We start from the raw sequence: 21,978 nt of genomic DNA, 5'->3' as shown, positions 1-21,978 counted from the left end.
TCTCACGGAATCCATTAATTTTCATTACTAGCTATACTTGCCTCTTTCATCTTAGGAAGAAAAGACTGCAATGGGATGTAGACTGCAGCTCTATTTTTTAACTGTTGAAAATGAGTTACTGGTAATAAATGCAGTCACAAAACAGGGTACCATTTTTATTCCTTATTGATATCAACCATATTCTAACAATGAATTTCAAAGCGCTGCTGATGTAAACTCCACCTGAAGCCTGTTTGATCTCAGATAAGTATCTTCATCCCATTCTTCATTTCAAGAAAATAAAATCTTACTGCACAGCAACATATTCATCTGCTTTGGGTTCTGTTCAAGATAAGCCCTCCTTTGCAGAAAACCTAATTAATATCAATCATATAGAAAACTGAAATTGGAAGAAAACGTGCTTTCATTTTTTGATAAACAGATCACCTGTGATTCATACGCAAATGGACAGATCAACTTGCCTTTTTATAAAAGCGCCCAAAAAGACACATTCTAGTTAGCGAGTAAATTGTCAGAGAATGAGGTCCTAATTGTGCTCTTATTTACATTACTATACATAATAACTCCACAGCAGCCAACAGAACTCCAGTTGTACACGTCAGACCAGAGTTTGGTCGTGAGATGGTAGATTCTGCTGCAATTGAAAAATTCCAATAATAATAGTAATTACCTATAGGCTGCAAACACACATTCTTTGTAGCGCTGGAAAAATAGAGTGCTATGAGGGCATACATACGTGCACAGCCCCTTGGCTGGAGTGTTACAAAATTGCTATGAAGGCATACAACAGTGCCATCTCCAGCCGGGGGGGCAATAGGTGGCTTTTCTTTCACTTGTCTTTCAGTGGAGCCTGACGTTTGACAGCTACTGCTGCTTCCAGGAGGGGAGAAGGCAGGCTGTTTTTGGCAGCTGCTGTTCCAGGGCCTGCAGGTGGCAGAGGTGAGAAGAGCTGTTCTGCATGCCAGCAGGGACACTGTTTGGCAGCTGCCTGGCAACAGTAACTTCCCTTTTTGTACCGACCCCATTATGGCGAGTTGTAACTCTCTGCTGCCACTGCTGTGGTCCCCCTGGCCTGTGCCATTGCGATAGTGGCAAGAGGGTCCAGAAGGACAGTTGCCGCTCCCCTGGACCACCAATGGTTCTGTGACAGCTACCACAGAGTTGGCTGCCAGTGAGCTACCTGCTTTTTCTCCCTCTCCTTTGGAAGGAGATAGGGAGACTGGAGTACTCTGGGATACTGGGGAACCAAGAGACCTCAGAAGCACCATATATAACCTTCCACTAAAGGTAGTACTATGAAGAAGTCCCTCTTTTAAACTGGAACAGTCTCGTCTTGTGGTACAGCCACCATTTTTGTTGTGTTATAGGCACCCTGACTCATAGAGTCATAGAGCCAGAGAGAATTGGGGCTGGAAGGGACACCCTTCCAGCCCCATCTAGTCATCTAGTCCAACCCCCTGCCTGAGGCAGTATAGCATTTGTAGCATTTGGTTAAATTTTTTTCTTAGTATAGTTGAATCTAGCACGAATGTAATAATTTGATTTCTGTCTTTTAAAAGGTAGCTGCTTGACTATATTCTATGATGCTTCCAGCTTGACACAAGTGAATGAACTTTGTATGCCCTGGCCATGAGAGAGATATGGGCAAGGGGTGAGTGACTGGGATCTTGCATGAGAAAAGGAGAGAGGATGTAATTGTTTATGTAAGCAGTAAGGCACCAGAGGTGTAAACCACCAGCCAGCAACTAACTAACAAATGGCTGAAGAATCCCTTTGAGGTTTGAGGGCACAAAGGAGATAACAGAAACAGAAATGCTGCCATGTGGCCAACAAGAAAACTTCAAGGTTGAGACCTATTTTTTACAACTGTAGTGACCTCGATGTGAGATAAGGAAAAGACAGATGTGGAGCAGCTGCTAGAAACACAGACTAAGCATGGAAAAACCCCAAGGAGTAAACAGAGACTGAAAACCATATATAAGAAGAACACAAACGTGCCAAGTTGGGTGAGAAATCTTCTGTCTTCCTTCTGGAGCACAGGCGCGCCTGCTTCTCACCTTGCTTCAGCTCATCCCCATCATCAGCTACAACATTTCAGCTACTCAGTGAACACAGGGTTGGCACCCCGTGTTAAACATTGAGCAACTATTGCTGGTAACTATATCTGGTGTCTGTCTGTATGCATAGAGTGGTTGTTTTGTGTGTATGTATGTCTGTGTGTGATGATATGCATGGTGTTTTCTGTGTGTTTGTATAGATGGTGTGTCAGAACCTCTATGTCTAATTTATGTAATCAATAAACATGGCATTCTGCCTTATCCTCCTTTATAAAGTCTTGCTCGTGATTTGAGCAATTGGCAATTTGTGTAACATTTTTGGTGTGGGGGTGAATAAGGTTCTGTGTTGTGGTTATTGATCAGTTGTGTGTTATCTGTATAGTAAGTCTTGTCTGTATATGTGTTTGTCTGTCTATCTGAAGGTGTGCACACCGCCCGGTGGTAGAAGTGCTGGGTATTAGTGGCCTAGTGGTCTAGTCCAACCCCTGGCCTGTGGTAGGATCATCCCTATTCAAACCTTCCCATACAAACCATAATCTAAATTCTACATAAGACTACCATCACACCTGACACAACACAGACAGAGGTCCTGGGTAGAGGGTCATGACCCCACTACAGAGCAAGGCAAAAACCCTCACAGTCCATACCACTCTGACCAGGAAATTTCTTCCTGACCCCAGATTTGTTGATCAGTGTGACCCTGAGCAGAGGGGCAAGACCTTCTAGCCAGGAACCCCTAGCTTTGATCCTAGCAGGAGAATCAGCACACCCCAGGTGAGGTCCCAAGTCTGAACCATAGCTATCACCCAGTGCCTCTGGGAAGGCTTAAAAATAGCTTTACACATATAGCAGAAAAAGGCTCAGGGGTGGGATCAATCAGCGAAGCCTAAAAGCTTGGGAAATACCCATGATAGAAAATCAGCATAGCTACACCTAGATCATCCCTGACCAGTGGCTATTCAACATCATTTTGAACACCTCCAATGATGGAGAGTCCACAGCTTCCCTAGGGAGACTATTCCACTGACTTACTATTCTCACACTGAAGAGGTTTTCCGGATATCCAGTCTAAACTTACTTTGCTTCAGCTTCAAGCCATTGGTCCTCATCCTCCTCTCTGCAGCACAAAAGGAAAGGCACTTTCCCTCTTCTCGATGGCAGCCCTTCAAGTATCTGAAGACTGTATCATGTCCCTTCTTAAGTACCTTTTCTGCAAGCTGAACATGCCTAGATCCTTCCACCTGTCCTCATATAACTTGCCTTCCAAGCCCTTGATCATCTTTGTTGTCTGCTTCTGGACCCTCTCTATCTTCTCTACATCCTTTTTTAAAATATGGAGCCCAGAACTGCACACAGTGTGTAGTTTGCAGAAGATTGAGTTAAGCTTATAGAACAATAACACTTGTTTATTCAGACAGCAGTACCCTGCCTGCAGTTCTGCTGTTTCCTCCAAAATCCCCAGACAAATGTAACAATTTATACATAACACTTTTAAAGGTATCCCACACATCATCCCCCTTTAAATGTAACATCCCCATATAATACTAACATTGGTAGTTCAGTTCAACCCATAGTTAAAACACATTTTAATAAGTCTCTATTAGTCCTTGTGCTGGCTTTTTGGCTCTAAGTGATCTTCTCAGTCTCTCTGCATTCTCAGTCCTTATTGGTTCAGCTCTTGTTCAGTTTCCTCGTCCAGATATCTCTGCATCATTTTCCATCTCCTCTGTCGTTTCTTATTGCTTTGATGTTAGCTCTGTTTCCTCTGGTGACTCTTGTAATGCTGCTTCTTTTCTCCCCTTTATGAGCTGCAAGTGCCATCGATTCCTTCTTAATCCCTGTCCTTCTGGTGTGATTACTTTATAGGATCTGAGAGCTACTTGATGGGAAACTAGTGCTTTTGGTTTCCACATTTTTCCATCTGAAACAAGCACCATATCTTTGTTGTGCAGTTGTGGTAAATCCCTGTCATAGTACCATTTTTGGTTTGAGTTTTTTGAATTTTTTAAGTGTTTTCATGTCTTGATTTACATTCTGACGAGCATCATCCACAAGATTTGGTTTGAGTTTCCTGTTAAACAGCATTTCTGCTGGGGACAGTCCATATTTCATGGATATTACCCTATAATTTATGAGTGACAGGTAAACATTGTTTTGTGAATCTGTAGCTTTTTTCAACTATTTCTTTACTATTTGTACTCTGTTTTCTATCAGACCATTGGATTGTAGCTATTTAGGACTTGAAGTGTTGTGATGGAATCCATATTTGTTTGCAAACTCTTTAAACTCAAGACAGTTGAATTGAGGTTTGTTGTAAGTTCTCACAATTTGTGGAATCCCATATCTAGCAAAAATTGATTTGATGTGAGTTATGACATGGTTTGCTGTTGTGCTTTTGAGCAATGCAATTTCAGGCTAGTGAGCATAATAATCCAGCACTAATACATATTTTTTTCCTGCATGTATGAATAAGTCAATGCCCACTTTATAACACAGAGCTATGAGCTCCTCCATGACCATCATAGGCTCTTTTCTTTGCACTACTCTGTACTTTAGGCATATTGTACAAGCCTTTACAGTATCTTCTATGTCATTATTTTTGTTGGGCCAATAAAGAGCACCCCTTGCTCTCCTTTTGTATTTTTCAATGCCCCCCATGTATTCTGTTAACATGTCTTTCTTTAGCACTGCTGGAACAAGAAGTCATGAGCCTTTGAACAAAATTCAATCCAGTACAAACAAGTCATCCTTGAACTGAGAGTAGGGGCTAGGTATATGTTTTCCAGGCCAAGCAGTGCAAATAGCTGTTGCCACTTTTTTCAATGTCCTGAGCAGCAGCTTCTTAGTGCCATTTTATCTGTGACAGGAATCACTCTTTTAATTCGATTAGCATGTACTATGTCTGCTGCTGGAATTCTGTCATTTTCCGTTGTGTGATATGCTTTGGACAATGTATCTGCAATAAATAGATGTTTTCCTGGCATGTATTGTATGCCTAGATCAGACATTTGCAGTTGAAAGAAAAGTCTCGGTAATCTGGGTGACGTCTCTGATAACCTTTTCTTTGCTATAGTTACTAAAGGTTTATGATCCATTTCAGCTATCACAGGCTTTCCGTAGATGAATATATGAAATTTCTTACCAAAGCTAAATTTTCTTTCTTAATTGGTGCATATAGACACTCTGACTTAGAGAGTGCCCTACATGCATATACTGGTTTTCAGCTATCTCCATGTTTTTGAAGCAAATCTGCTCCAATGCCTTCTTTAGAATTATCTGTTGGCAATTTAATGGGTCTTTTAGGGTCATAGTATTTTACTACTGGAGCTTTCATTATTTTTTCTTTCCAGTTTTTAAATTTGGCTTCATGTTCATGGTCCCATAAACACTGAGAATTCTTTTGTAGGAGTGATCTAAGGTGTTTGGTCTGTTCTGCTAAGTTTGATAGATATTTCCATACAGAATTGGTCATTTCCAGTAATCTTTTGCACTCCTTCCTTATTTGTAAGAGGGGGCATGTTTGTCATAGTGTTAACTCCTGCAGAATCGACTTGCATTCCTTTCTCAGAGAGCTTTTCTCCCAGGTGATATTTCTTTGACCCTGAATTTGCATTTTTGTTCGTTCAGTTTCAAACCTACTCTATGAGATCTCTCTAGTACCTTTCTTAGCCTCAGATCATGTTCTTCCATAGTATTTCCCCAAAATAATACCTCATCAGTATAAACCATAGTTCCATCAAGACCTTAAAAAATTTGTTGCACCTTTCTGTGAAATACTTCAGGTGCAGAACATGGTCCAAAAGGAAGCCTACGAAAGCAATACCATCTGAAGAAAATGCTCCCTTTTGATGCACCTGTTTATTTATTTAGGATCCAGACATAACCTCAAGGATCGATCTATTTTCCTATTATGATCAGTGAATGAACCCAAGCAGTTAGCTGCTCTTCTTTTTCTGTTATGTCCATGTTAACTAATTTATCTAATTCCTTTTTTGGTTCTTCCCTTAGTATAAGAGGAACATTTCTTGGCGCATGCATGGTGGGAGTATTTGGTTCTCTTAATTCTGTCTTGTACCCACTTGCCATTTTCCCTATGCCTTGAAACACATCATAAAACACATTATAAAATATCTACCTAACTTACGTTCTTGCTTCCTAGTCTCACAATGGCATCCATTCTCTTAATAAAACCTAGAGTTGTACATGTTTGCAACCCAATAATTGGCACTAGCTTTCCTGGAACTGTTACAAACTGAATTTTTACTATGTTACTCTTGTATCTAATATGCAGTGCACAAAAACCCTTGGTTGCAGTCATGTTCCCATTATATGGTTTAAGTCTCACTTATTTTCATAGTATGGAGGTTTAGTTCTCATGTTTTAAATAATGTGTTTTAGTATTACATTGACCTGTGCCCCATATCTAATTAAAAAGTTACCATTAGTCCATTGGTGTCCAGGGTGATTGTCCAATCCTCAGAAGAAAAAACTTCTTGCATTGTGCCAGTGAGGAATTCTTCCTTTTCCTCATTGCATAAAGCATGCACCTGTTATTTCTTGTGTGATATATCCTGCTCCTTTCTTCAAACTCTTACAAAGTGATTGAATCTTTTGCATTTATTGCAGTGCTTACCAAATGCAGGGCATTGTGTGGGTTTGTGGTAAGCCTCACTGCATCTATAGCTGACCATTCAAGCAATTCTGTTTGGCCTCCACTTGCCTGCTTCATAATGAGATCCTCCTTTCTGTATTCTTAGGTTTTTGCAGTCTTGTAATCCTGTCTACTTCAGCTTGTTCTCTTTTTTCCTTCAGCTTCTGCAGCCTGGCATTTGTTATCTCAGCCACTTGGCACATTCTAACTGCATATACCATATTAAGCTCAGGAGAGAGAGAGTCTAGCAGAAGGTGACAAAAATGGTGATGGGCCTGGGGGACATGACTTATGAGGAAAGATGGAGAGAACTGGGATGCTTTAGTCTAGAGAAGAGGAGACTGAGAGGGGACTTAATAGCAGCCTTCAACTACCTAAAAGGGGTGTGGGGGTTCAAAGGAGGATGGAGCTAGATTGTTCTCAGTGGTGGCAGATGAAAAAACAAGCAGCAATGGTCTCATGTTGCAGAAAGGGAACTTTAGGTTAGATATTAGGAAGAATTGTCTCACTAGGAAGGTAGTAAAACACTGGAACAGGTTACCCAGGGAAGTGGTGGAAGCTCCATCCTTGGAGGTTTTCAAAACCTGGCTAGACAGTTTTGGCTGGGATGATCTAGTTGAGGGTGGTCCTGCTTTGAGTAGGGGGTTGGATTAGATGACTTCCTGAGGCCCTTTCCAAACCTAACTTTCTATGATTCTATAATCCTATAGCAGTCTTTTCCTGAGGCTTGCATCCCTTATGCCCAATACTATTTGGTCTCTGATGATGGACTCTTTTAGGTCTCCAAAGTTGCATGTCTGGCTCAGCAGTCTGAGGTCTTTGACATACTCCTCTATTGTCTCACATTTTTCTGCTGTCTCATGTGGAAATTATATCATTCAAAGATTTCATTTTGTTTGGGTATACAATATCCTTAAAACTTTTTATTACTATGCCATACCTTTTCTGTTCTTTTAACAGTTGTAGGGTATTATAAAGAGACAGAGCTTCTGGGCTTGCAATATTTAAAAAAAAAATAGCTACCCTGAGTGAATCTTCCTTCTTTGTAGTTCTACTGGCCATCATATATATGGTGAAGCTCTGCTTAAATTTCTTCCAGTTTTCTGCTGCATTGCTGGACAGCTTTAACTCCTCTGGCATTCTGAAATGCTCTATTTTTTTCCTTCTCATCCCACTCCAGGTACCATGTGTAGTTCTCAGAAAATTAAGGAGTGAAACTTATAGAATGAGAAAGCTTGAGAGAGCAGTACCCTATCTGCAGTTCTGCTGTTCCCTCCACAATCCCCAAGAAAATATAACAACTTAGGCATAATATTCTTAAAGGTATACACACACACAGTATTTCAGATGAGGCCTAAGCGGTGACAGGTAGGAGGCACTATCACATCTTGTGTCTTGTACCTAATGCTTCTAGTGGTACATCCCAAAACTGCATTTACCTTTTGTACAGCTGCATCACACTGCAGACTCATAGGGCATTTATACACAAGCTCCAAGACTGTGTGTGTGTGGGGGGGGGGGGGGGGCGGGCGGGGGAGGGGAGGTGATGGTGGTGGTGGAGAGGGTATGCTTTAATTAGAATGGCTCTGAGAGTAGCTCTAATCAAAGCATCTGGAGCATCTCATGTATGCACCCTGCACTTAAAAATGATGCTGGGGGCACTTTATCTAAGGCTGATCAAATGAGCTTTAGTTAAAGCATCCCCACCACCGTTTTTAAGTGCGGAGACACTGGTACATGAGATGCTGGAGTCTGTTGGATCACAGTAATTACCACGCTCCAACAGAATTAATTAATGGAGCCTGCTCCACTGTAATTACAGTGCATCAGATCAGCTTCACTGCTTGTGTATAGGCATCCATATTGAGTCTATGATCTACCAAGACTCCCAAGTCCTTTTCCATAGTGCTGCCATCCAGACAGGTGTCTTCCATTTTGAATTTGTGTTTTTGATTATTCCTTCTGAGGTGTAGCACCTTGCATTTGTCCACATTAAACTTCATCCTGTTGGCTCTAGCCCATCTTTTCAATCTGTCAAGATCTTTCTGAATTGCATTCACACCCTCCAACATGTTCATGATCCTTCCCAGTTTTGTCTCATCTGAAAACTTGCTCAAGAAGCTTTCTTTGTCAGCATCTCAAGAAGCTTTCTTTGTCAGCATCTAAATCATTAATACACCTACAAAAAAGTAGAGCCCAATATGGAGAGGAAAGTACCCTTTTAAGCCTGGAGATATGTAATGAAATAAGAACCCAGGTAGTCAATCTGAATAGAACAACAGCCCTACATGAAGAGTCTCACAAATACATCACAGTTTACGGTAAGGGTGACCAGAATCTGGAATAGACTTCCCAAAGAGGTGGTACAGTCCCTAACCTTGGAATTTATCAAGAGGAGATTGGACAGACACCTTGCTAGGTTCACTTGATCTCACCAGTATTCCTGCCCAGAGCAGGGAAGTTGGACTCAATGATCTTTTGAGGTCCCTTCCAGCCCTTAATTTCTATGAATCTATGATTTCTATGTTGAACAGCACTGGTCAAGGAGAGACCCCTATGTGACTCTACTCAAAACTTTGTGCAATTCTGACATGGACCTGTTAGTAATTACCTTTTGCTTGTGGCTATTGAGCCAGTTGTCTATCCACCCTATAGTAGTTTTAACTAGCTCACATTTCTCCAATTTGTTTGTGAGAAGGTCATGTGGGACCATGTCAAAAACCTTGCTGAAACCCAGATACATTATACATCCACAGAATTTCCTTCCTCTACCCAAGCAGTCATTTTGTCAAAGGAGATGAAACTTTTTTGTATGATTTTTTTCATAAATCCATGCTGGCTGCCTATGATCAGCTTTTCCTCCTCCAGGTGCTTGCTTCCATATGGCCTTCATTAGGATACGCTTCAGTAACTTCCCTGGTATGGAGGTCGGCCTAACCAATTGGTAGCTCCCTTTCTTGCCTTTTTTAAAGAGGGGCATTATATTGGTCCTTTTCCAGTCCTCCGCTATCCTGCTCATCTCCCATGACTTCATGATGATCTTTACCAAGGCTTTCAGGGCCCTGGAACAAAGCTCATCTGGCCTTGCTGACCTGAAATAATTCAGTGAAAAGCTCTCTGACTGTCTCTTTTGCTATGTCCTCCCTCAACTTGCTCCCTTCCTTATTTAGATAATCTCTATTAAGTGTCTGGGAGCTTAATTTTTTGTGAAGACCAAGGCAAAGTAACTGTTGGGTAGCTCTTCCTTCTTTGTATCTTTAGTTAGAAGTTCCCCTGGGCTTGTTAACAAAGGTCCCACAGCTTCCTCAGTTCTTCTTTTCTGGCCAACAGAATGTATCCATATTAGCTTTTTGTAGGGCTATAGGGGCATATCTAGTGCTATGAATGTAAATTGCAGGCTATTCGGAGAATTTGAAGGAACTGGTATCTGCCTTAAAATGTTTTTAAATACTATTTTTGTGATGAACATTATTTGCCAGACAGAACAAGGAAAAACTGGGACCTTTCACTGCTTCTCTTAGGCCATGTCCTAGGAGAATTTCCTGTGAGTCCAGTGCACTCTTTCTTTCCTAATCTTTCTGGGACTTTTGCAACTAACCTGTCTACTTTCCAGTTGAAGGTTCCTAGCCCATGCATTTCACATAGAGTACAAGTTGGAAATCAGTGAGATCTTCCAGTGGGTCAGGGCTTGCTTTAGGCAAGAGTCAGGTGATTAGCTTGTAACAACATTCTGTTCTTGTGAGCACTCTAGGTCAGTTTTCAAAACAGAAAGTTCACAAATCTTTACATAGATATCTACCTAGGACATATACTTGACACTTAGAGCACCTTTGAGTTAGCCACCAACAGTGATCATTTTAAAAAGAATTCATAGTATGTGCAGTTTTGACTGAACATGAAAAGCTGATGGCTCAAGATTTGTAAGACCCTTATCAAACAAAGAATTTAAGGATGTGGGTAACACTTAAGTACACAAATATGGGGCTGAAATGAACCTAAACCTTTTTAAAACTAGAAAATGTCCAGTTCTGCCCTCCCCTGACTTCCCAGTTCATCTTGTCTGTTCCAGTTTATTTTACAGGACCTTCTCCTCCCCTTCAGCTGTATTCACTTGAGCCCTTCACCTGACTTCAGTGGGCCTCCATACTAGTGTGAGTGTCTGACCTCACTGAGGCTGTTGAAAGACTGCAGTCTTATCATACACATTCTCTAAAATAAAAGAGTCTGTTCAACTGGTATTGTGCATAGCCACCAAGCAAGTGACTGGGACTTAATATAATTCACAGTAGGGATAGGCAAATGCATATAAACTTTTCCAATATAATGCCTGTGAAGACTGAGCATTTTAACACAAAACTATCTAGTAAATATAGAATAAATATATTCCATAGCCCCACCTTATTTTTTTTACTGGTTTTAAACATTTAAGAAGGAAAATGCATAATGGATAAATGAACATATAGATTTAGGGCCAATTTCAGACCCATTAAGAGAGACTCTAATTAATCTGTCCTCTCTTTCCACTTATCTCTCAGAGTTTGTCAACAGTAAAGTCAAATGTTGTGGCTGCAGTGTGTGCAGATACACCTGAGCAAGCTGGAACTAGTTAGATTGGGTAAGGGTAGCAATCTAATTACTGAAGCATGAAGTTCAGCATAGGTCAACCACCAAAGTATTTACCCACCTTCTCTGAGCAGATTTTCTGTCTATGAAGCTGTATTTTTCTGATTTAGCTGGTTCCTAGCTTCCACCCAGGCTTTCAGCATGCCTAAACTGGAGTATAGTTATACACATACTGAATTTAGTTTGGGCCTATCATTTTAAAGCATTAATCTAGAGAAAGCCTGGAAATATGTAGCCAGATGAGTTTAGACTGCTGTTTTGCAGGTAACAGAGGATTCAAAGCCTAATATGTATTTGACAAAATAATACACAGTGAGTGCATCTACATGTGTGTGATGGGGTTGTCTCCAGGAGTGGCCATGATGCCCCTTGATGGCCACACAATCCCTGACTCAGCTCCATCTCTAGGGGACCCTCACTTCCTTTACTTTCCCACCATGCCTTTGATGTTGTTTTTTTGAAAGGAGGGAGGCTTCCTGAGAGCCTTAAGAGTAAACCTGCCATTGTTTAGGTGTCAGGCTTTGGCCTCCACCTTTTTTTTGCTCTTGCTTGTTCCTCTAGCTCTGGTCCACTGACTGAACTGAGCTTTGGGGTTCCCAAATTCTGGTTTTGCCCTTAAAGACCTTTATCTCTGTCGCCTCTTGGACTGCTGAGCCTTCCTGGGCTCTCTCTCTGGAACTTGTCCCCCATGGACTCTATGGGATGGCTCATCTGGGTGTACTCAGAGCACCCGCCCCACAGGCTCTTTGGGAATGAAACCCACAAGGTGCAAGCACCAGCCCTTGTTCAAAAGAATGTGTATGGAGTTCACTGCTCTCCTTGGTGTCAATCTCCAGATAAAAACAAAACCAAAAAGTGCATGGAGCACTTCGCTTGCTTCCTATGCAGGCTCTCAGTTTCCCTTCACTATAGGCTGCCAGCTGGGTTCTCTCCACAGTCTGGGCTCCAGGCCTCAGCTTCTTGCAGCAGGCTCCATTCCCAATGGCTTCCACAGCCAGACTGTCTGACCAGCCTCTGGAGCTGTCTTATATCCCTTAGGCCCTGCCCCTCTTCTGGTCAGTTGACTTCCCCCAGGGTTGCCTGCAAGTGCCTCCAAATTAATCTTATTAGCGGGTTGCTGTGGCAGCCCAGTTGCAGGTGTGCCCTGCCTGTCTTGCAGGGGCCTCTCTGGACAGCTGCCCTCTTCAAGTGACAGGGTACTTTAGGCTTTCTGTCACAACATGCAGTTATGGTGAAGAAATACATTCCAGAGCACTTTGAGTGAACTGCTCCTAGGGACAGCACCTATACATGTGCCCAGGACAGCAGCAATTTGAGCCATGGCATGCCTGGATTAGCAAGGGTCTCTGGGTGGGCTGTGGAGGGGCTGGCTGGGGCAAGAGGGTGCAGAAGCTGCAGAGCTGTGTGTCTAGATGGTAGCCAGGAGTCTGGACCCTGCCTGGTCATTGTCTATACCATCTACTTAACTGTATATCTGTGCAATTAAGTGTTCCGTCATAAGATAGTACTGTCCCTATGCTGGAGTTAATTAGCTCACTGCACCTTAATACCAGCATACGTGTAGACTGTGATGCTTTCCTGAGGAGCTAATTAGTCTATTCTCCAGTAAAGCACATGTGTAGATTCACCCAGTGAGTACAAATGATTAAAATGTAGCTTCTAATTTGATCCACATTCTGATACTTCTAAATTTTCTACTCAACATTATGAGAATTGTGGAGGAAGGGAAAATTGATCCAGAACTTTTATAATCTAATGTGGATAATAGTACTAGGTAAACCTGCTTAAAGAAAATCAATTCTCACATATTAGAAGATGAAGATGAAATGAACCTTTTTTAGAATTCAGGAATTGTTCTCAATCTGCTTTTAAACTTTGGTTTCCAAGTATCACCAGAACAAAAAAGGGTTGAAGAAATGAGTGAGAATTTGTTCATATTTCTTGCAGGACTTCCAAAAATGAATATGAACAAAATCTCCAAGAAGTTCATTTAATCAATTACTTATCCACTCTGTTTTTTAAAAAAAGGTGGGTGGTTGCTACTAGTATTAGACTTTTCTGGACACTTTCATTGAAGATGTTTTTTCCTTCATGGAACTCACACTGTACCTTTCTTTCTTATTACAGCACTTTTTGTTTGAGGGAGACAAAGAGTAAACGGTACCAGATCTGTTGCCTGGCTTTTATTTAATTTAGTTGCAAGCCATCTTACCTAATGATAATTAGTGGGTAAAATTAACATTCTGCACATACTAAATGAATAACTAAGGTTCAAGAAAATAGATACTACTTAATACTTTCTGGCTGGTTGTCCACTAGTTTTACCAGTTGAAGAAACCAATAGCTTCCATTGGCACTATATCCTACTGAGGGAGGGTCAGAAAGCAGGACAAAGAAAAATATGTACTTAATGGTCATTCTCTCTAGCCTTTCTGAAATAACCCCAGAAAATGCCAAATGTGGCAGGGGAGAAACAGAAATAAAAAATTGAGGGAAATTAGTTTTAAATTGCTCATTTAGAATTGCTAGTTTCAATCAATGACAATTTTAAGACATTAAATACGTTTCAGAGTAACTTGTCAAAAAAACCAACCCTGCAGTTGCTGACATTCTCGGAGGTTTTTTTTAATAAGATCAGGGTCAGTGATGGGAAATAAGCAGGAAGATGAATAGGATGTCAGAATTAAATTGAGTTCCAGAAGACTTATTGTAAGTTCCCTAGAAAAAGAAGCTCATGAAACTTTGTCTCAAACTGGATTGGTAGTGTGTATTTCAGCTGAGAAAGCACAGGGACTGCTGATGATCCTCTCTAGAGGTATTAACAATATACTGTGTGAAAAACACCTTATTTCTTTGATTTCTGGAAGAGAGAAGGTTCTACTCATGTTACAACCTAATGGGTGCCTATACACATGGTCTGACATGCTCTGATTAGAATGTTTTGGAGCAGACTTGATTAATCAAATTAAAATGCTCCACCGTACTGCAGCATCTTGTGTAGTTAACTTCCTGTGTTTCAAAATGGTGGTGGGGGCACTTTAAAATGAGCTTTAGTTAAAGTGCCCCCATGGCCATTTTGAAATGCAGGACACTGAATACATGAGATGCTGTGGCATTTTAATTAGAGCAGTTTCCAAGAGCCACTCTAATTAAACACGCCCCACCTGGAGATAAAGTACCCAATGATCTCTGCTGTGCCACGCTCTGTCATTTTTACACAGGAAACTCACATTAATTGCCTCAACCATCTGACTATCCATTACAATCATACAATATATGTCTTATTAAAGTTTCAGAATTGTTTAATAAAATACTATTTTTCACAACTCAGATGTCCTCATCTTTATTTGTTTTCTGTTTTGTTAAACAGTGTTATGCTTTTCTTCTTGTAGAGTGTGAACTACAATATAAATGCACTATAGGATAATGTTATCATTAATCATCATTGTTGTCAATGAACAACCAGCCAGTAAGAGTGAAAAATTGAATAACTAGGACTATGGAGCGATTAAGGCTTCTAAATGCCCATTCGGATTAATTATGTTATAATGACTTGGGAGATGCATCTATGTACCATTTATGCCTCAGATTATGAACTCTCTGTATGCTTAAACCTTTATAATTAAGATAGTTTTGCCTCATAATGCTGGTCCTAAGGAGACAGGGAATGGAGGTGTTTTTCTGTGAGCAGGGTGGTCATTAAAAACCATCAGCACTTGGATCTATCTTGTCCAAAGAAAACAATGGGATAGTTTCAGTATGCCTGCAGAGTTCTGGGGTTTGAGGATTGAAAATTTCCCGGAGTAGCTGAACATCTGCAGTTAGTGCAATTTAGCTAGCTTTAAATGAGGTGACTCTAAGCAACACTAGTTGTTTAGTCCTGGCTATACAACATTAACTTTACTTTGCTTCTGTGCAGGTTAAATTAACAGACATAGAGCTCCCATGCTGCTGTGGGTAGATTGCTTCTGGTCTCTGAACCAGCCCCTTTAAAGGTAGTTTGGTTATCTTTATGTTACACAACTATTTGCAGTGTAGCAGGCCCCTTGATGTAAAGCTGTGACAGCACAGGGTTGAACTCACAATGGCTGAGCTGTTTGGCATGAACTCACAAAGGAACAAGTTTCTAGATCTAGGAGAACATTTTGAGAGCCAGAGCAGAAGAGCACTGACTGCAAGAATAGGAGAGAGAATAAAGCTCTGTGGTATGGAGGAGGTACTGATGGCTAGAAAATGGTATTTAAAGGTTTGCTTTTTGGGAATTGGCTTATAGGGGTGTGTGTGTGTGCAAACTTCTAATGCATTAGAATGGTTCAGGATGGGCAGCAGGGGCAAAATGCTTTCTAAAAGCCTGTGTCTTAGTTTTCTTGGCCTTCAGAAGCAGACAGGGTATCTAACAAACAAGTACACAACCAGAATATGAACAGTACAACGACCACAGAGAGACCAATCTGCAACAGCCATGCATGGAGAGTCATCAGGAGGGAAGGAGAATACAAAAGCAGAGACTTGAGAGTAGCAAAGGATCCTTGTCCCTGAGAGGGACCCTGAGAGGGGTCTCCATTCCCGTCCCCCTGGGAGGGGTCCCCGAGGCCACGATGGACAGAGGGCACATCACCAGCCTGTCTTATCCATCCCACGGTGGGGGGGAGGGGGGAAAGGGGTGTGGGCCTCAGTATCTCACCTCCAGACTGCTGACATGCTGACATCTGACACCTAAGAGAGAGCCTCAGTGAAGCCTGCATCCTGACCAGATGTATCTTGACTCTGATGACAGCTCTAGGATGGTAGATATATAGAATTGCATGATTGCTTGTATTGTTTATTTTCTGTTATCATTGTGCATCAATAAATTTGCCTATTATCAAATGGAAAAGTCGTGGTTGGTCTGAGGTCTGGGTTGCCCTCCTCCCCCCTTGGAACAAGGCATCCATGTTTAAAATCCAATGCCAACAGGACCATGTGTTGGAGAATGGAGTCCAACACCGGGTCTTGGAATTATTGCCAAACTATTCTTAAGAGTGTTGAGGAAATTTAGGTTGGCATACAGGTGTCAACTACAAAGTCTGTTTATTTTCATCAAATATCATGTGCTCCTCAAAGGGTCCCTAAACATGGAGGGCAGTTAAAGGGTATTCTTAAGCTAGCGGAGTGTCTTAGGAGCTCAGCACTGGTACTCAGGGCAGTAGGCCACACTTCCAAAAGGGTGGCAAGAAGAAGACTAATAAGTCTGCTTTAAAGGCAGAGCCAGAGAGGATGCCTGCCTGGAGACCACTTAGTGATGGACAGGAGCTTAAGAGCTTACAGGCTCAGTATATACATTGAAACACATCACATCTGATAGGAAGAGCTAAACCAGTATAGCAAAAAACATTTGAGTTTGATGAAAGTGTCTAATACAAAGGTATAGATTTTATTATATATCTCTCACCATACTGTAATTGGGAAGAAAATAGGGTAGGGTCTTTAGAGACTGAACTGGAGAGGCATGAGCTTTTGTAGGCAACAAACCTACATCATGGATGTAATGAATGCACATATTGTAATTACTGGCCAACACCTGATTGCGTTGTAACTACACATGACTAATGGACTGATTGCATAGCTGTATTCTTCCACAGCAAACTAGAACTGTATTCTCTTAGCAGTGTTTGGGTTCTGTTTTAGTTTCTTCTGTTAACCACACATCAGGACGTAGCAGTTACTCTACCCTGCAATCCAGACTCCAAGTGTCATTTCACACCCTCTTTGTTCTCAAATAAGGTGCTCTCTCCTTAATACCCTCTGAAGTCCTGAAAGGTACTACTGCAGTGGACAGGATCATTAGTTTCTATCACTTAGATGTGGAAAGTGATATGTAAGAGCTCATTTTATTATTCTAAGTGCTTTCATAGACATAGAAGAAATTCAAAGCAGGGGACAGAAGTTGAAATGTAGGTAGAAGTATTATTTTACTGATCTGGGAGTGATTATTGTAATATGCTGTTTAAGCTTCTGAGCATGCTCACTGAAAGCCACTGGAACAGAGGAGTAACTCACGGGTAATCAGAGCAGTGTCATTTTGAAAGAATTGACTGTACCAGTATTAAAAGCTCTTGCCTTTTCGTGGTGTAACAGCATAGGGACAGTGCTCGTGAGGAGGGTGTGTGAGTGTGGAAGCAGAGAGAAGAGGAAACAAGAGAAACAAGAGGGGGATAAAGGGGTTGAATGTATGGGTTTCCATATCCAGCTCATGTAGCAAAGTGTTGGCCTAGTTGTTGCCGGCAATATAGCCATATGTCTGGGTTATTCTGGGATGAACCCAGAACCTCTGGGTGCAAAAGCATAAACAGAGGATTTGTGGTCTCTGGGCTTACAGTTTCATGTTCCTTTCCCTAGACCACAGGGTGCTGTAGGTCTTGCTGTTTGATTTTGTTTCCTTCAATCTGTGTGAGTGGTAGAATGGTCTCTCTCGTCTTTGTGAGACCATCTGCTCCAGGGGCCAACATGTGCTAAGTCTCAGTAATTGGCAACAGTTCAATTTGTAAGGTTTTTCTACTTCCCTTATTGTCTGCACTTAAACTATGTAGTAACTGTCACTGCTTTCATGAGGCATTAATCATGCTATTTGGATATGGACCTAGGGGAGGAGGTTAGAAAAAAAAAGTATTCATCAGGGAGATGAACATTACAGACTTCAAACCATACAGGTTGAGGTATACCAGCTATATTGTCCTTCAGGATGATCAATCCCTTTGTCTGCCTTTCCAGTCAGTTCTGTGAGTGAGACCCACTTGCCCTACCCTTCCCTGCTCTTTTGGGGACAATTCACATATATTGAGGCAGACTTTTTGTGAAGCCTTTCTGCGATCACTGTCCACATTTCTGTGCAAATGGCGTTTTAAGTCTGGTTCACATTGTATCATAGCAGATAATTGCAGAATAGCATGAAAGAACACCAAACTCCCAATGCAAATTCTGTAATTATTTAGTAAGTGGGAAGAGAAGTCAAAGGGGCTACAGGAAATTGCAAGCAACATGGTCCATAGATACAGCATTACTTCTTTTCATCAGGGTCTCTTATGGAAGACAAAGAATTATTTAGGTTGTAAGAAGCAGCATGAAACATGGAGGGAGGAATAAGGGTTACAAGAGAGAAGAGTTTGGAGGAGACACCAAGAAACAAATCAGTGTGCACATGCCTAGCATGTAAGCTGAAGTTACAACATCTCAGTAAATAGTTCTATTAAAGAACCAGTTTAGTTTTATAAACAGAGATTCCTTTTCCCCCCTGATATTACACAACACACGGTACATGAACCATAGTCAGCAGTGGCAGATGGTATAATGGGCTGGTCAGAAAGTTCATGTCCCAACAGTGGACTATTTACTAGTAACCTCAGACTCAAGAAGTCAGAAAGTGATTTCGCAAGAGACACAGCTACAATAACTGTTAAGAGGAAAGATGTGGTAATCTATGTGGAACTTGGAGGGACGAGCATAGGTTGCAGAAGGGAGTTTGGTGGCAATACAAAGAAACCACTTTGTGTGCACATGGCTGGAATGTTAGCTGTGGTTGCAACACTTCTGTAAATATTTTTCTTAGGCCTCCTCTACATGGTACAGGTATCACTCAATTAACTGGTTAATTGCGTAATTACACTGATACCAGCGACACATGCAAAGTATTTACCACACTGTAAAAAGCTCCAATAAGCAATAAAGTTAGAACTTGAAAATGTGTACTAACTTCATAGTTGGTTGTTATCCAGCTTTAATTTGCACATGTAGCAGGGTCTCCCCTGCACCCACTGGGTTCCCAGCCACAGGAGTGTACTGTGTCCAGCCAGGGCTGGGAGTCCCGCAACAAAGGGAATGCTGGGTTACTGGCTTTGTGTCCTGGCAGCACCCAACAGCTGCCAGGAGCTAGAGTCCCACAGCTGTAGACACTGGGTGCCAGTACCACATCTTCCAGTGCTAGGACGCAGACAGGGTGTGGCTGCAATCTCCTAGCTGCAGGGGTGCATGGAGACCCCAGGGATCACAGCTGCTGTGGTCTTCCAGCCTTAGGGGCTCCCTGTACACCTGGGGCTGGAAAATTGCAGCTGCCATGACATCCTAGCCTTGGGGGTGCGTGAAACCCCCAGGGCTGGGAGTTTGCAGCAGCCATGATCTTCCAGCCTCAGGGGTTCTTAGAGCACTGGAGGCCATGATCTCTCAGCCCCAGGTGCTCCTTGCACCTCTAAGACTGGGAAACCATTGCAGCCATGATCTCCCAGTCCAAGAGTTTCATGCATCCTGAGGCTGAGAGACTCTGACAGCTGTGATCACCCAGTCCTGGGGGTTCATGGGGTGCCCCTATATCTGGGAGCCCTTCACAGCTAAGGGAGCTCCCAGCCATAGAAGCTTCCTTCTTGCCAGTACAGCGGAGGCCCAAGATGGAGCTCCCGCTGCACCAGCAATAAGACATGATGGGACCTAATGCATAAGCTCAGAATATGCCATGGCAGGAGATGTGATTGTATAGACTGCACATTAAATATTGTGATTTTAACTGCACATGTAGATGAGGCCTTAATGTACAGCCAATGGAGTCTTAGGCATATGGAACATGATTCACTAGGTGTTGCAGCTGGGGTTCCCTCCTCTCAGTCAAGAAATTTACCTTCTCCACGTGCCTGAATTTCCTTACACAGCCCACCTAAATCCAAGGTTTTGACAGCTATGGACTCATTCCCCCTGTCTCTCTAAAGAGTTCTCCCCTAACCTACTAATGTGAAACTGAGGCCAGGCAGCAGCTTCTTGTTGAAAGCTGCTGTTGGAGGCACTTCTAGCCCTTCCATTTTTATCCTTCCAAGCTGGGTCAGGCTCCTGTGATGTGCAACGGTGGCAGCCTTGGTTCCCACTTCTTCCAAGGTTGCTTAGAATCATAGAAGAGTAGGGAGCTCTGGGTCGGGGGGGAACTTCAGCCAGGAGGCTCTGGCTTTAGCTCCGGCTCCAATTCTGGCTCCAGCTCCCAGCTGCCTTCCACCCACTCTGCCCACAGATGGCAGCTCATTGCACCGGGTGGTTGGAGTGATTGGAAGGCAGCTGGAAGCTAGAGCCAGAGCTTCACACACTGGACAGGAGCCTTCTGGCTGAAACTTACCCCCACACCTGTTCCCCCTTGCCCTCCCCTCCCCTCCCCTCCCCCCCAGAACAGCACAGCAGGGGCAGAGGCAGAGGCATGGGCAGGAGTAGGAACAGCAGCCACAGCTGGAGGTGAGGGGAGCAGAACAGCCTTGTCAGTCCCAGCCCTGGCCAGGTACAGCTTTTACTGGGGCTGTTCTTGGTGTGGCTGCAGCTGGATGGCTGCTGTTGTGCTCCCCTCGCCTCCCAGTGATAATTTGAGCCCAGCCAATTGCAGTTGTGCTGAGAACAGCCCCACCAGAAGCTGCACACTGGCAGCTGGGGCTGGGGCTGAGGCCAAGGCCAGCAGGTGTGGGTGGGAGTATGGCATGGGTTGCCTCCTGCAGGGCTTAGCCCCATGTGGAGCACTGTGGGGACAACTGCCAACCAGATGACCTTTGCTGCATGTGCTCCCCCCACTTCCTCTCACCTCTGGCTGGCTCCCAGCCTGCCCCCCACACATACATGCCCCCTCTACATACCCCCATACACCCCCCACAGCTTTGCTTCCCCCATAGGGCAGGCCATGCAGGGAGTGGATCACACTTGTTCCACTCCTGAAAACTGCTCCACACCCACTCAAAGCCCCATAGGAAGTTTTGGTGAGTTGTTGCAGGGGGATGAGGTGGGGTGTTGATTTGGTCCGTGACAACTCTCTATTTGGCCTCTCTATATTGCCCACCCCCAAGTTAGGAGTTTCCCTAGGCTTGTTAACAGAGGACCTATGGCTTCTTTGGTCCTTTTTTTCTGGCCATACATGACATGGAGGGGATGCCATTACTTAACTCTTTAATTCCCGGAATCAGAGCTGTTGGGAGAAGAATGCATTGCAATTGCTGATAAATTTTCCATGTGCAAGTTGGTCACCTAGCCTGCTGCTTTACGTAAGCAAGTCTGTTCCATTCCCATTTTTTTCAATTTTACCAGTTTTATTCTTTACAGAAACAACCTTGAGTCCACAATCAAACACCCTCTGTCCTCCTCCAATATTACAAAAGAGCTTCTCTTCTACACAGCAGTCTGTGTTCATAACCTGGAGTTCCTAACTCTCTTTGTGGTGCCACCCTCATTAGCTGATCATCCCTTCAGCTGTCCCTCTGAGCCAAGCAGACTATTATCCAGTGACAACACAATGGCCACCTTTATCAGGGTTCTGAGCATCTCCTTACACTATGATACCAGATTTAAAAAAAAAATCAGATATTCTGAGAGGCTGCGCAGGACGTTTATTTATTCCAGTAATTTAAAAACCTAATGACTTCCATGGTTAATCCTGTTTTCTTTGCAGCTTCTTTATCTTTCTTTCTTTCTTTCTTTATTGCCCATGATATATGTTCGGATGCAAGTGTGAAGGGCATCAGTGTATGCCTGGAAAATCATTCAGGTGATTCAATCATGCAGATTTTTGGTGTCACAAAGATCTGAAACCTTGCAAAAGCCAACAGGTTACAATTTTCCAGTAACCACATCCTTTCCCTCTCTTACGTTATTCTATTAAAA

The 21,978-nt window shown here is 42.7% G+C and overlaps 1 long non-coding RNA gene across 1 annotated transcript in view; it reads left to right on the top strand.

The window, feature by feature from the left end:
* The first annotated feature begins 2,049 nt into the window (after nt 1-2,049).
* LOC109322409 overlaps nt 2,050-21,978 on the top strand; it is a 50,678-nt gene continuing 30,749 nt past the window's right edge. The window contains exon 1 of the long non-coding RNA XR_002104384.1: nt 2,050-2,154. This is a non-coding gene — a long non-coding RNA (uncharacterized LOC109322409). The remainder of the gene's footprint in view (nt 2,155-21,978) is intronic.

The sequence above is a fragment of the Crocodylus porosus genome, unplaced genomic scaffold (assembly GCF_001723895.1).
Source record: "Crocodylus porosus isolate Cpor-Errol unplaced genomic scaffold, CroPor_comp1, whole genome shotgun sequence".
In the NCBI taxonomy this organism is placed as follows: Eukaryota; Metazoa; Chordata; order Crocodylia; family Crocodylidae; genus Crocodylus; species Crocodylus porosus.
The sequence above is the reverse complement of the archived record's forward strand: the minus strand, read 5'-3'. Positions and strand labels throughout refer to the sequence as shown.